This window comes from Anser cygnoides, chromosome 1 (genome assembly GCF_040182565.1).
Source record: "Anser cygnoides isolate HZ-2024a breed goose chromosome 1, Taihu_goose_T2T_genome, whole genome shotgun sequence".
Classification (NCBI taxonomy): domain Eukaryota; kingdom Metazoa; phylum Chordata; class Aves; order Anseriformes; family Anatidae; genus Anser; species Anser cygnoides.
Window position 1 is genome coordinate 189,287,156 of NC_089873.1, and position 13,414 is coordinate 189,300,569.

The following is a 13,414-nucleotide window of genomic DNA, read 5'->3' on the forward strand; positions in this document are numbered from 1 at the left end:
AGAAAGAGTTGTGCAGTGAGTTGAAAGCATTGTCATAAATGTACAGAATCCTGTACCTTAGAGACAAGGATCTGCAGTTTGGAATAAGATGCTAAAAATGGCTAAATACTTAAGCTAGGCTCTACTGCATTTTGTTGCAGACCAAACTGAAAAATTAAAATTCTTTCATCCCATTCTGAGTAAATGGCTCTGGTTAGACCTTGGTAGCAATTTTAAAAATTAAGAATTCCTCTAAACTCTGTCTGCTGGAGCTTAGTTTTTAGGTACATGTAGCAGAGGATGCTGAAAAAGATCAGCTGCGTTCTGAGAGCCATCAAACTACGGTATGGAGTTAGGCACCTGAAGTCAGGAGGGAAGGATTTTTGTTCTCGGAAGCGTATTCTGAAAGGTGTTATCTCTAGTGATGCATGGGAGCATAGAGTGCATGTGTAATTCTGTGACACTGGATGCTGGAAGAAGCTACGGAAGACTCATCAGATTTCGAAATCCTGTTTGAAGTGTGGAAGGTGGAGTACATTGACACCAGTATAATGGTAGCATCAAGGGTTAACAGATGACTGCTTGCTAGTTTATTACTTGCTGAAATGGAAAGTATTGCTCTGGCACTATAAAAGACACTAGAACTTACATTGCAATATCAGTAGGATGCCATAGCAGGAAACAGCTTGATCAGAGAGAGGCTTTGTGGGGACGTTTTATTTTAAGTAGGATTCTTCCAGAACATCTAGTCCTGGATCTACAGAAAGAAGCTTTGCTGGCCCCGGAGTGATGAATTATGTCTTCAGTTACCTTGAGAGAAGGTACTGCTCTATTTTTCCTCTAATGAACTTTCATAAAAGAAGTCTGTACTGAGAACAGATGAGTCTGTTTTTTCACAGGTTTCTGGAACACTTACATAGCAGCTAATAGTGTGGTAAATGCTTGATCCCTAATGATTAAGTGGCTTATTTAAATACTTAGAGTGCTTAGGCTTCAGTCTGAGGTTAAAAAAAAAAAATGAAGGCAGAAATCAGTGATTCAATTTTTTTTCTCTTCTCCCTTCCCCCTAATTCAATGAACTTCTTGCTTTATAATTTCTTTTACCAGACACACGTGAAAGTCACTTGTTTGTTTCCTTTTTCATCTCATCAGTAACAGAGAGGTGAGGATGTTCGGGATGGCAGTTCCCTTCATGCTGCAGCATACTGAAGCAATGCTCGGCAGTGCAAGGAATAGGTGGTCAGGTTAATCTTATTGGCATGGTGATTTACTAGTCTCTTACCGTGTTACTGATTAATTACTGCACAAAGGTCTGAGTCTTTCTTTTTTTCTAAAGGAAGAAAACTTAATTGTTCTACAAAAAGGTTTTGAAAGCCTTTTGATGGAGTAACTTGGATAGTGTGAGCTAAGTCATTTACTTACAATGCTTGTCTCCTAAATTCCCTACAAAATCTTTACAACTCTTTTTTGCTCTTGCAGCATTACTAATAAGGAGAATATCCATCAGTATTCAATGTATTCTTACTGAGATAATGGTTTTCTCAAGCTGTATTCTGGATTCTTCGGACTTCTTTCAAAGATCATTGAAAAGTCTAAGGAATACAGTCACATTTCTAGAAATGTGTGATGTATACAAGGAGGTTAAATCCCCTCTAAAAATGTTAAAGGACATACATGGAAAATACTCAAGAGCACTTACTCTTTCTGCCTTACTGGGTCATTATTAACCCTAGCTCAGAGTAGAAATATGCCTCAATTGCCATTATCTTGTCCAACATAAGACTTGTGAATTAACTTTGTCTTTAAAGTGACTCTTATAAGCTCATACCACATGAATTGCCTGAAATTTGATCTTCCTGTAATTCTGGATTTCATGTGATTCAAAGTTGTGCAAAACACCTGAGATTTACCAGATTTGTTATATTTTACTTTTCCATTACATTTTTTTCAAAGACTTGGTGGAACAAAAATTTTGAAATGATGCACTGATTAAGTATTCTAAGCCACTAAGAACTGAGATGCACAGAAGGTTAAGGACAAAAGAAAGTTAAACCTTATTCTTTTATCTACTGTATATCCACTCTTGAAGGATCGATCTAGCATATTTTTATGGGCTAACAGTGCATAGATTATTATTAAAGTTTGGCTGATGCATTTTAACACTTGATTGTATTGTCCCTCAGTGAAATGTTCCTTTTATTTACTGCTTCTCACATTTTTGCAATAGATCTTGCTTGCTTTGTGGATGTACATGATCCAAATGATGGAGCCATAAGATAAACTCTCTGGACTATGGAGTATACTTCCTGCAAACAAAGAAGTTTTGGTTTACCATATAGTAGTCTACTTAGTGCATCTCAGGTTGCATTTCATTCTTTTTGTTTCTTAACCAGCTGTACAGAGCTCAATGGCATGCACTGCTGCCTGTGCACAAACCTTAGGCACAGGTTCCCCCAGATTTGGGGCCTCTGATCTGAGTAGATGACTTGTAGAACCAAATTGCTCCTAGCACCAGGTGAACGGGCAGATTTTGGGGCTCTGTCAGCACTCTACAGCCTGGAATGGTTCAGCCTGGCTGGCTAAAGCCTCCTGGTGGGGGTGAGAAACAAAACCAAAAAGACAAAAAAAAAAAAAAAAAAGACAACCCTGGGGAGAGGCAGGCATGCTGACTGTGCCCAGGAAGGACTCCTGTCAAAGCTCGGGGTGGTGCTGGCTAAAGGCGGTAGGAAGTCTTCCAGGAAAACTTCTTTTGGGGAGAGGAGGAGCAAAAGCAGGATCACAGTACACACGCGACAGAAGGCTCAAAGAGAGGAAATTGTCACCCTTTAAAACAATATATAAAAGAAGGAGGGACTTGAAGCATTGCTATGAGTGATCTTTGGGTCCTGGCTCTTCATTATGTGAACCAGGGGTACTGGTTGTCTTAACTCTACAAATAAAGACATTGGGCTGCCAGGTGAGTGTTGGGATGTGGTGGAGGGGAGGTATTAACTTCCCCATTACAGCTGAGCACCTGATTACCAGGGTCTCTACCGCTCTGGTAGAGATGTGTATGGGGCCTTTGAATATATCTGTATTTTTTGTTTTGTCTCCCTGTAATTAAGCCACAGTGCACCTCTTTGAATAATGTTCCAAAAATAAATAGATTCATGTTTATGTAATAGTCCAAGTCAGGCGCTACTTATTCCACGAACCTTGATCAATCCCCCAAGTCGGTGTTGATTTCAGAGGATGGTAATTGTACTCGTTTTGGCTGGTAAAAAGTTTGTTTTCTTCATAGAGGCTTGTGTGATGCTGTGCTTTGGGTTTTTAACGAAAAGAGTGTTGATAACACACCAATGTTTTAGTTATTGCAGAGCAGTGCTCACACAGAGCCAAGGACTTTGCAGCTTCTGGTGCTCTGCCAGGGTGAAGGCTGCGGTTGCATGAGGCGCTGGGAGGGATTAGTTTGCTTGCTTTAAAAAAAAAAAAAAAGGCATAACAAAACCTTTCAACATCTGCATTTTTAGCGTTTGAGATACCTTAAATTTGGGTCTCTAGCCTTTCTGCCTGAGGGAAGTCAATTTCAAATGTGGATAGACCATATTCTTGCTTCTCGGAACGTAGGATGCACATGGGAAAGTAGGAAAAAAAGTTCCCTGTGGAATTGACAAAACCCATCCTGGAGGACGAGAGGACTGTCTTCACGTACCACCTCTCATCTACCGAAAGAGGGGCAGAGCGGCATGCAGGTGCACAGGCTCCAGAGGCTGTCCCATGCTGCCAGCAGTGATGGGTGGCTTTAAAGGCAGACCCCTACATACGATGCTCATCCCTCTTGGGATCACCCTGCAAGGAACGGGATGGAGAGGGATGCTCCAAGGAGAGGTTCAGAAGGAGAACCTCCTCCCTCTCGGACTGTGGAGTGGCCGGGGGCTCTGTGCTGATGCTGTAACCCACGGCGTGTTTCCAGCAGCTGCATCTCCAGATCAGATGTATCTGAATGACTCCAAAATAAAGCCGGAATCACAAATGTCACTTCGTGTGGTCTGGGAAGTGATTGCCACCAGCGACCTCTGGACGATGGCAGAGAGCAGAGCTGAGGTCTCCCGTGGTGCTGCTGGTGTGATAATGAGGTAACCCAACTGCGTTGCCATTGCAAAGCAGCTGTCTGTAACAGGCCTGTGCACTTGGTGGATATTCACACAGCTCTTATACAACTGGGTTTGTGTGTGCTAGCCAGTGATTCATAGCTGCAGTAAAATAAAGGATAAATCTATACTATTTCATCTGATTTGCAGTAGCACATAAATGCATGCCAATATCAACGTTTCAGTGAATGACATTGCAAAGAGGCAATGTTTTGTGCCAGGTCAGACACAAAGGCCAGCAAATAGAAACTAAGAAGTGTCCCTGCCTCAGGAATGTTTTCATACAACAAGGCATTAAAACAGTTTTCAGGCAGAGCGGGAGGCAGACCCACGTCGGTAAATAGCTTCCACTAGACCGCAAGGATTCGTGTGGCATGGGGGGATATGCCAAAGCCCTCACTGAGATTTTACTCAGTCCTTACCTCCTGCTGAATTCCAAGTAGGTTTGTCAGCATTTAGCCAATGGGCCATTAAATTGTTTGACTTGAAATGCTACACGGGGACAAATGTAGCTGTGCTGACAACAAGCCACCGCATAACCAAGGGCGGACTTATGAGAACGTGCAAGAGGAGAAAAGAGATTACCATGGGGGAGGAGGAGGGAGGTTGATTTGTTTGGTTTTCATATGTAGCCACAGATCTTAGGAGGGTCTTTGCTCGTTTAAATCCTTATTTTCCCTTATGATGTTTGCCCAGATGCACGCGCATACGTACACCCAGCACCTCGAACTGTGTTCTGGCCTGAGCCAGACAGACGCACCGTTTGTACGATTACCTGGTAATTTAAGGTCTGAGGTAATGCAGCACAGGCTGTTTTAATGGACATAAATTGCATCATACGGGTGTCTGTAACAAATCTGAGGTGGGGATGCACAGCTACAGCTGCTCTTCAGAGAAAATATGCTTTTCCTCCCTCCTCATATGCGTGCCACCGATGTGTACTACCTCTGTGTGCCGCCAGCATGTGCCAGTGCCAGCAGGCAAACCGACTGGTAGGGCTCCAGAAGCAGTCAGAACCTGCCAGAAACCAAATCGTGACGCCAAAATACTTCTTGGTAGCAGTGGGAGGAGCCCACAGCTGATGAAATCACGGCTAATCAGAGAAAATCAGACTTTACCAACTCGCAGCAGGGCCAGAGGTCCAGCGGATGTGAGCACACAGGAGAGGCATGTTGCACGGCCACCAATTTAAGGTAAATGTTCTAAAATGATGAAAATCAACAATCTGCAGTATACGTCCTTATGGATTAAAAGCAGAGGGAGAGGGGAGATTAGTTATGACTGCAACCTGAAAAGCAACTAATTCACAGCATTCTAAAAAAAACATAAGCATAATCCTTTTTTTTTTTTTGAAAAACTGTTTCACAGACCATTTTAAAGAAATACCTATATAGCACAGAGCTGTGATGTTCTGGGATATACGCCATGTCTCAGGGTTAACTCCTGCCTTGAGGCCCCCTGGAAATGAGAGCGGCTGCTTCAGATTCGAGCCCAGCCATGCGAGTCCATAGAGATACCACTTGGGTAACACTTGTGTCTGCAGCTTGGAAAGCAAAAGGAAGAAATAAATCTGTACCTTCCCTGTAAGCCTGCTTAAATATGGGAGAGTTGAGAATTGCTTTCGTGTAAAGAATGGTGTTCAGTGAATAAAACGCATCTTGTTGACACAGCAAGATGCTCCCCCTTTTGCCGTACTGAAATTACAGTGAAGAAGTCCCCTGCCCTTGATTTTTTCTAAGCAATGCATTGATTCATTGGAGCTGTCCCTTCAAAGCCTCACAAGACCCCTACTGATGTCAGACATCAGCCCTGGCAGCTTTCATCAGGGCTGGTCAAGGAATGATGAAAACACCGGAAAACTTGAGTCTATTGAAACGGAAAGCAATCTGCCAAACCACGGCTTTCAGCACCATTTCACTGTGGGGTTAACAGAAGGAAAAGCCTGACTGTCTCTAAAAAGGCTGTTTTAGCATGTTTAGCGTAAAAATCATTTTATTTTCCTTTAGAAAACACTTCAAATGAGGTTTTCAGTCTGTTCAATAAATATACGACAGGAGTAACCTCATAAAAGTCAAAGCCAACCACTTCGATCTATCTTAAATATGTTCCCGATGTTCCTCTCGTGAAGACTTTGGAAAGCTGAGCTGTGTTCCCCGTAGGCACCTTCCTCCTCCGCCAGCACAGCTGGCGGGAAGCAGACAAAGCTGGAGCATGTCCACCAAGCCAGGCTGCAGGTGGGTCCTCCTGCCAAGAGGGCTGAGGCTTCAGAACATGATGGAGCTCACCCGCCCAGTCCTGGACCAAAGAGACGGACAAGGTGGGGTTGGTGTGGCCATGGCCACAGGAGGTTTGTCCTCCCTGGCCCCAGACATGCGTCCCCTGCTCAGGGGTGGGAAGGTCAGTGCTGCACAGGCTTCATGGCCCTGCCAGCAAAAAGGGCTGGTCAGAAAGTCAGAAATACACTTCACAGGCAGTAAAGAGTCTTCTTTCTTTTTTTTTTTTTTTTTTTCTTTCCAATTTTTGGATAAAATAAACGACTTTTTATTTTAAAGAGAAAACAAGCAGGAGAAATGTCCTATTGCAAGCTTTTTCTTTTCTATTCCATCCCTTTCTCAACATTGTCCAGTTTGTTGAAGCTAACATGTTTGTTTCTAACAAATTAACTTTTTTTCGATGAAAACCCCCTCTGTGGAAAGATGCCTGAGCCTAGGAGGGAAACATTTTTGGTCTCAAGCCCAAACAGCATGTTCTTGTGGTGGTAAAATTACTTTTGTTCCATTTTTTACCAGCATTAAAACACTGAATTCAGGTTTTCATTGAAAGCAATCTCATATTATTTGATGTGAAAAAAACACCTCTTTTCAAAGCAGCCTGTCTACTCACAAATTACATGTTTATTCTTCTGTCCCACCCAATAGCCAGAATAAACCAGAACATTCAGGGCTGCTCAGGATGTATTTGATTTATCAGCACACTTCTCCAAAATTAGACAGAGATGTGCTATTCACACATGGCTAGTTCAAATATCCCGGCATGGCCACTTTTCTCTAGAAGGATGAAATGGAGATAATTTTCTGCTCTGGGATGACTTTTCCTCTTGGAACCTACAGCACTTTTCACTGATGTACCTGCTCCTATGCTTAGTGCAATAGGCTCTGACCTATAGGCTCAACCTGGGGTTGCTACGAAGGCTGGGGACCTCCCCGGCCATCCTGGCCTTTGCAGGTGACCAGGGGATGTGAATGAACACAAGGAACCCTGTGGCCAGACCCTTCCTCATCCAGCCTCTTCCACCAGGCAGCTCCTGCAGGTGTGCAGGCCCCTGGTCCTCACGGGCAGCTCCCCTGGCTTGTGCCACTGCTCTGCTTGGCTTTATTTTTCTTATTCTTTTTTTTTTTTCCAGAAGCTGCAGCACATGTTTCTTTCTGAGGCATGCGAAGCTGACTAATCCTTCAGGAATGTCTCAGGGGAGGAACTTCCCACAGAAAAGCACGGTGACTTGCAGCAACTCCCACTGGGTGCATCTGGCTCTGGGGCAAGGCTCACGCAGTGCTGGGGAAGACCTAACTCGCTCCTCTTCACCTCCGCAGAGGCGCAGTCACAGACCTTAGCACAATTTCCTCCTGCAGGGGAAAGAAAAAAAGCAATCCACTCCCATTTATATTCTTTAAACCTTTTCCAGTCTTTCTTCCAGAAATCAGCAGACTGCTTACCTGCCTTTAGAGCATGCAGACATTGCCTGTTGTTGTGACCCCGTATCTTCAGGCATCTGTCCCAGCCTCATGTAACCAGCCTAGCACAGGACTTGGTATCAGTGCTCTTTGCCGCATGCACCAGCAATAATGCCTGCAGAGATGTAACAGATCTACACAGAAATGCACCTTCTTCCACTGCTATCAGAAGTCAAAGAGGTGATTGCTGCTTCTCCATGAGCATTGGTGAACTCAGATAACTGCTTTCCTATTTCAAAATCCCACAATTTAATTGCCCTTTAAAAGGGAGATACAAGGCAAAGGAAATTTGGAGTCTGAAAAGAAACTTAAACCTTTTCAATTCCCACCCCTCATGCCCACCTTCACACCCCAGCTTTCTTTTCTGCTGAAGAACAGTGAAAAGGCATGTCCTTTGGTCACCATTAGTAAGGTCTCAGATGTCTCATCAGTGCTGTAATGGGGGCCAGAGGACAAATTTGAGTGGGCCTTAGTACGTAAAGGCCCTTTGAACGAAACTGGATCTGGGTGCCTAGCACCTGTGTGTAAGTGGCCATGGCTAGGTAAGCACAGAGCTGCTTGGATCACCCTGGGCACTGGTGGGATCCATGACATAGGCCAACCACCACCTCATTTGCAGGACCTGCCCCATGACTGTGCTCAGAGCACATCCCACCTCCTTCAAAGGACAGGTGGAGATGGTAATGTTGCCAGCCCTGTTTTAAGCCAATATCCAGTGGTTACCTGCAGTTCCTCCCACAGGAGCTGCTCCCATTTGTGCAGGAGATGCTCAGATGCTCCAGTGGAAGGCTGCAAGTCCAGTGGTTCCAGGGCAAGGGACTGATGCCACCCTGCAGGGACACCAGAGCCCAAAGAGTGGAGAGTCAAAGTCCAGGACCAGTCTGCCTACTGGCTGTCCCACCGGAATTGCTCTGGAGGAACCCAGCATCCAGCACAGCCGCTGGGCTTCATTGCTGCTGGAGTCACTCATGCACCCAAGGGAAAGCCCAGGGCAGGCTCTGGATGGACACTGTCTGATTGGCACGGGAGCAGGAAAATGAGCAGCATAAATAATAAAATTGTGTTCTTGGGAGCAGCTGCCTGGAAGATGCCTAGTGACATGCAGCTCAATACCTGGCAGAGAGCGGGGCATTGAAATGCCACAGGAGGGAATAAATGATGTTCCTGTGGGTACATTAGAAGTGAAAAATAAAGCCCTGCACAGCTCCGTTCCTGCTTACAGATGCTTGCAAGCTGCTCAACACCTGCAGCACAGGATGGGTGCCATGTGAGGAACCTCTCTGCTTTGTCATGGAAACCACTTGGTTGACACACAGAGTGCCCAGCATGCCCCAGTGATGTGCACAGCATGCCCCAGTGATGTGCACAGCATGCCCCAGTGATGGCCACCCCACATCCCCCTGGCTCCCAAGGGAAACACCCAGCTCCCTCAGCCGCTCCTCATAAGGCTTGTTCTCTAGTTTCTATTTAGATAGAAAGAACCAGCATATGGTATCAGTGGCCTCTACAGACATTAAAATGTTCTCTGTGGACACAGAAAATATTATAACATCTTCAGATTGGCAGAGGTAAAAGATTGGTGCTTTATGGCTTTGGCTTCTGAGCTTGCCTGTGTATCACCTGAAATTTAGATGAGAACAGTTCAGCGTTAAGCAGTCTCAGACTGAGTTTCTCATTAAGTCACATCACATGTAATGGACCTAAATCTATTACTACCTGTGTTTTGGAGAGCAAAGCTGTGCAAAATTTCTTGTGAAGGTTTAGCCAGCAAGAGCAGCTCTTCACTGAAATGACAGCCGAGATGCTACAAGCATTTGCCTGAGGAAAGCAGCTTTTCCTGATAGTTGGCATTGTTTCATTGCTTTCCTGTGTGCCTAATCCTTTTCTGCTGCCATCTCCCCTGCAGGCTGTAAGTGAGCTCTGCTCCTGATATCTGCATCTTCCCTTCAGGGACTTATGGACATGGATGAGATCCCCCTGAGCCTCCTCCTCTCCATGCTGAGCAGTCCCAGCTCTCCCAGCCTCTGCTTACAGGAGATGCTCCAGCCCCTTCTTCGTCTTCACGGTCCTTCACTGGGTTCTTCTCAGCTGAAAGCCATGGGGCATCTGCTTGGGCAGAAACCACCGAGTGGTGGTTTTACCAAGCTGGGCAGCTGAGCTCCACCACAACCCGTCTCTTCACTCCCCCTCCACAAAGGGAAAGTGGTAGAAAATAGGATAAAAAGTGCTCAGGGGTTGAGATAAGGACAGGGAGATCACTCAACAAACAGTTATCATCATGAGCAAAACAGACTTAGCATGGGGAGATTTATGTAATTTATTGCCTATTACTAGCAAGCAGTGAGAAATAAAAAATAATAATAAAAAAAAAAAAAAAAACAAAGTAAAGACACCTTCCCCCAATCTACCCTTTTCCACCTCCTCCCCCTGAGCAGCACAGGGGAATGGGGTATGGGGGCTGCGGTCAGTCTGTAGCACTTCATCTCCGCCGCTCCCTCACGGTCCCTCCCTGCCCCTGCTCCCCATGGGGTCCCTCCCACGGGATGCCGTCCTTCCCGAACTGAGCCTGGGGGGCTGCCCACAGGCTGCAGCTCTTCCAGCACTGCTCCCACACGGCTCCGTACCACGGGGTCCATCCCCCAGGAGCAAACTGCTCCAGCACGGGTCCCCCACGGGCGGCAGCTCCCCCCAGACCCCCTGCTCCTGCGTGGGCTCCTCTCCACGGGCTGCAGCTCCGGCCCGGGGCCTGCTCCTGCGGGGGCTCTCCATGGGCCGCAGCCTCCTCCAGGCCACATCCACCTGCTCCACCGGGGGCTCCTCCACGGGCTGCAGCGTGGAGATCTGCTCCGTGTGGGACCCGTGGGCTGCAGGGGGACAGCCTGCTCCACCAGGGGCCTCTCCACGGGCCGCAGGGGAGCCCTGGAGTCAGCAGATACTGGCCCTTATCTAACACGGGACTTTTCTCACAGAGGCCAACCCCCAATACCAAAACCTTGCCATGTAAACCCAGTACGTGCGGGGAGCTGGGGGAAGAGGACCAGCTCCAGCCAAGCTCCCAGTGAGAACAGTTTGCCTTCTTGCAAAGCATTTATGGCAGTGGGTTATTCGCTGGGGTTTGTACAGGCCGGCGGTATGCAGTGTGGGGAGCAGTGAGCTGCAGTGCTGTGCTCTGGGATGTCTGCCATGTCCAAAGCAAGGCAACAGAGCTGCGGTCCTGAGCTCACATCTCAGCAAAGCCACCAGCAACTCGCTTCCCACACCCAACGGCAGGTTGCTTTTCTTACTGAGCACAAACACTTTCACTCCTCTGTGGACTCTGAACACACCTGATCCCCTCCAGCTCTCCTTGGAGCTGCCACCGCTGTGGTGCCAGCACAAGGCACCAGGGCCAGCTCTGGGCAAGGGGGAAACATTGGAGGGACCAAGTGATGGTTTCTAGCACAGGTTAGAAATGAAGAGAGAAACAAACCATTCTGTCATCTTGCAAACCCAACTTTGTTTTCCTAATGCAGGGGTAGAACAAAGAGAAAAGCCCAGGGCAGCCAGAAGCCAGCACCGCAGGTGGAGTCCAGGTCCTTTCTTCCCCTTGCGGGGTCCATCTACCTTTTTAAGCAGGCTGGAGTTGCACGAAGTTACAAGTGTGGCTGCATCTGCTGCTGCCTAGGATTCCAGAAATCCTGCCCCGGAGTTTCAGAGCTGAGCAATTATCTGTTGCTAATTTTATAACCTTGAATTAAACACATTCTCCATTTATGATCTACCCAGGAAAAATGAGCTTTGCGAGACTGAAAAGCAACGGGTGTTTATAGTCGGATGATGAAGTAAGAGGGTTATTGTCATTGTGCCAGTGTCAGCTATTTCAGATAACTTTATGTCTGCCTGCTGTCTGCTGAATGAAACCATAGACAACGTGATATCAGCTTTGTCTGCAATTGCGACTTTTAGGCTGGAAAAAAAATAACCTTCTTGACATCTCTTGGGTCTGCAGTGTAGATGGGCCATTAACTTTGTGCACACTCTTCACACCATGCAGACAATAATATTTGACTAACTCGCAGTGTTGCTGCTAAGTGATGACTGTGCTCTGCGTTGAGGTTACTGGAAGGAAGGCTCTGTTCTTGCATACTGTCACGAGAAAGATACAGAGGAACAAAATATCACCATTTGCTTGTTCTTCTGAGTGCCTGGGGACGGAGTGACATGAGGCCCTGAGCTAGGAAGGGAAAGACTGAACTCCTCAGGTTTCAGGTTTTCATATTCCTCATGAAAATGATGATTTTTAAGATGTGTTGCTTTTGCAGTTATGCAGCAAAGAGGACCTTTGAGTAACTGGAGCAAAAGGACAATAGCCTCATCACAAGGGTTGTTCTGGATGACAGTATAGGATAGCTAAAGGGGAAAAAATGTAAGAAACATCGCACCAGCAGTTAATTTGCACTATTTCCAACAATTCAGCTAAGACCAGAGAAAACAAATATATGGGTTTAAAGACGGTTGCTATAGAAACCAGAAGAGATTTTATAGTTGCTTATGAAAGTAACGGAGGTTCTGATTGATAAGACAATCGCATTCACAGAGTCACTATGGAAACCCAAGGTGACCCGGAGGAGACGTGACTCCTCTCGCTCTGCTCCTGGGGGCAGATGGAGGCAGCGTGGATGGGGGAAGGTCTGGGCTGGGCGATGAAGCATGCTCGCTGTCAGGCTAGAGATGCTCAGCATTTCACATTTCAAAGCTGTGAGAGTGCTGATCGCTGTAGTGGTGAGCTATATTTATTTACTTACCCTTGGAAGGGTTTTTCTCTCATTGAAATCGATAGGAGCTCTGCAATTGACTTCCTTGGTAGCAAAGCAGGTTTTAGAGACCTTTCTGTGTCTTCAATCCATCAAAGCAAGGAAGCAAATTTGCATGTCTCCCGCCGAGCTCAATGTTTAGCAACTGCTTGTGCTTTGTTGAAACGGGGCCACGGAGCTGCTGAGCACTTTTCACCTTCTGTGATGGGAGCTGTGCATGCACCATGGTCCCAGACACAGGAAAGAAAGTGAGCTGAATATGAAAGTCCTTTTTCTTGCAGACTGGGTATTAGAGGAACCTCTCAGTTCCTCTGCTCAAGCCTAGACATAATCTAGACACATCTAAATAATTTAGAAAAATGTTTGATTCACACTACCCACATACGAACAGATCACACAGTTTTTAGTCAGTCAGAGATTTTTATTTTGCATAATTTCCAGCAAGGTAAAAAGAACCAGTGGACAATCTCAGCAAACCACCGATATTTCTGAGATTTCACCAAGTGCTAACCTGCAGTCAAGAAGAAATTATATATTTTGAGAAAACCTGAGAATGAAGGTCTGACTGTCAGGAGCAGGCACCAAGCAGCACAGGTTCCTGGCTACCCTTGGTCAGCTGCCAAAGTTGGTAAGAGTAGTCAGGAAACCAGTCCAGCCCAACCACAAGACCAGTGCCTTTTCTAACCAGCCTTGATGTGTTTCTAAATTGCCCTCCCATGTAGAAAACCTAGCTGGGCTTTTACAATAGGTAATCCTTCAAACAGAAAAAAAAAATGCAAAA

The 13,414-nt window shown here is 46.1% G+C and overlaps 1 long non-coding RNA gene across 1 annotated transcript; it reads left to right on the top strand.

Moving 5' to 3' along the window:
* Positions 1 to 4,546: 4,546 nt before the first annotated feature.
* On the top strand, positions 4,547 to 9,517 carry LOC125181187 (uncharacterized). The gene is made up of 3 exons (XR_007160247.2): positions 4,547 to 5,302; positions 7,513 to 8,020; positions 8,582 to 9,517. It is a non-coding gene; the product is annotated as an uncharacterized lncRNA (long non-coding RNA).
* The last annotated feature ends 3,897 nt before the right edge of the window (positions 9,518 to 13,414 follow it).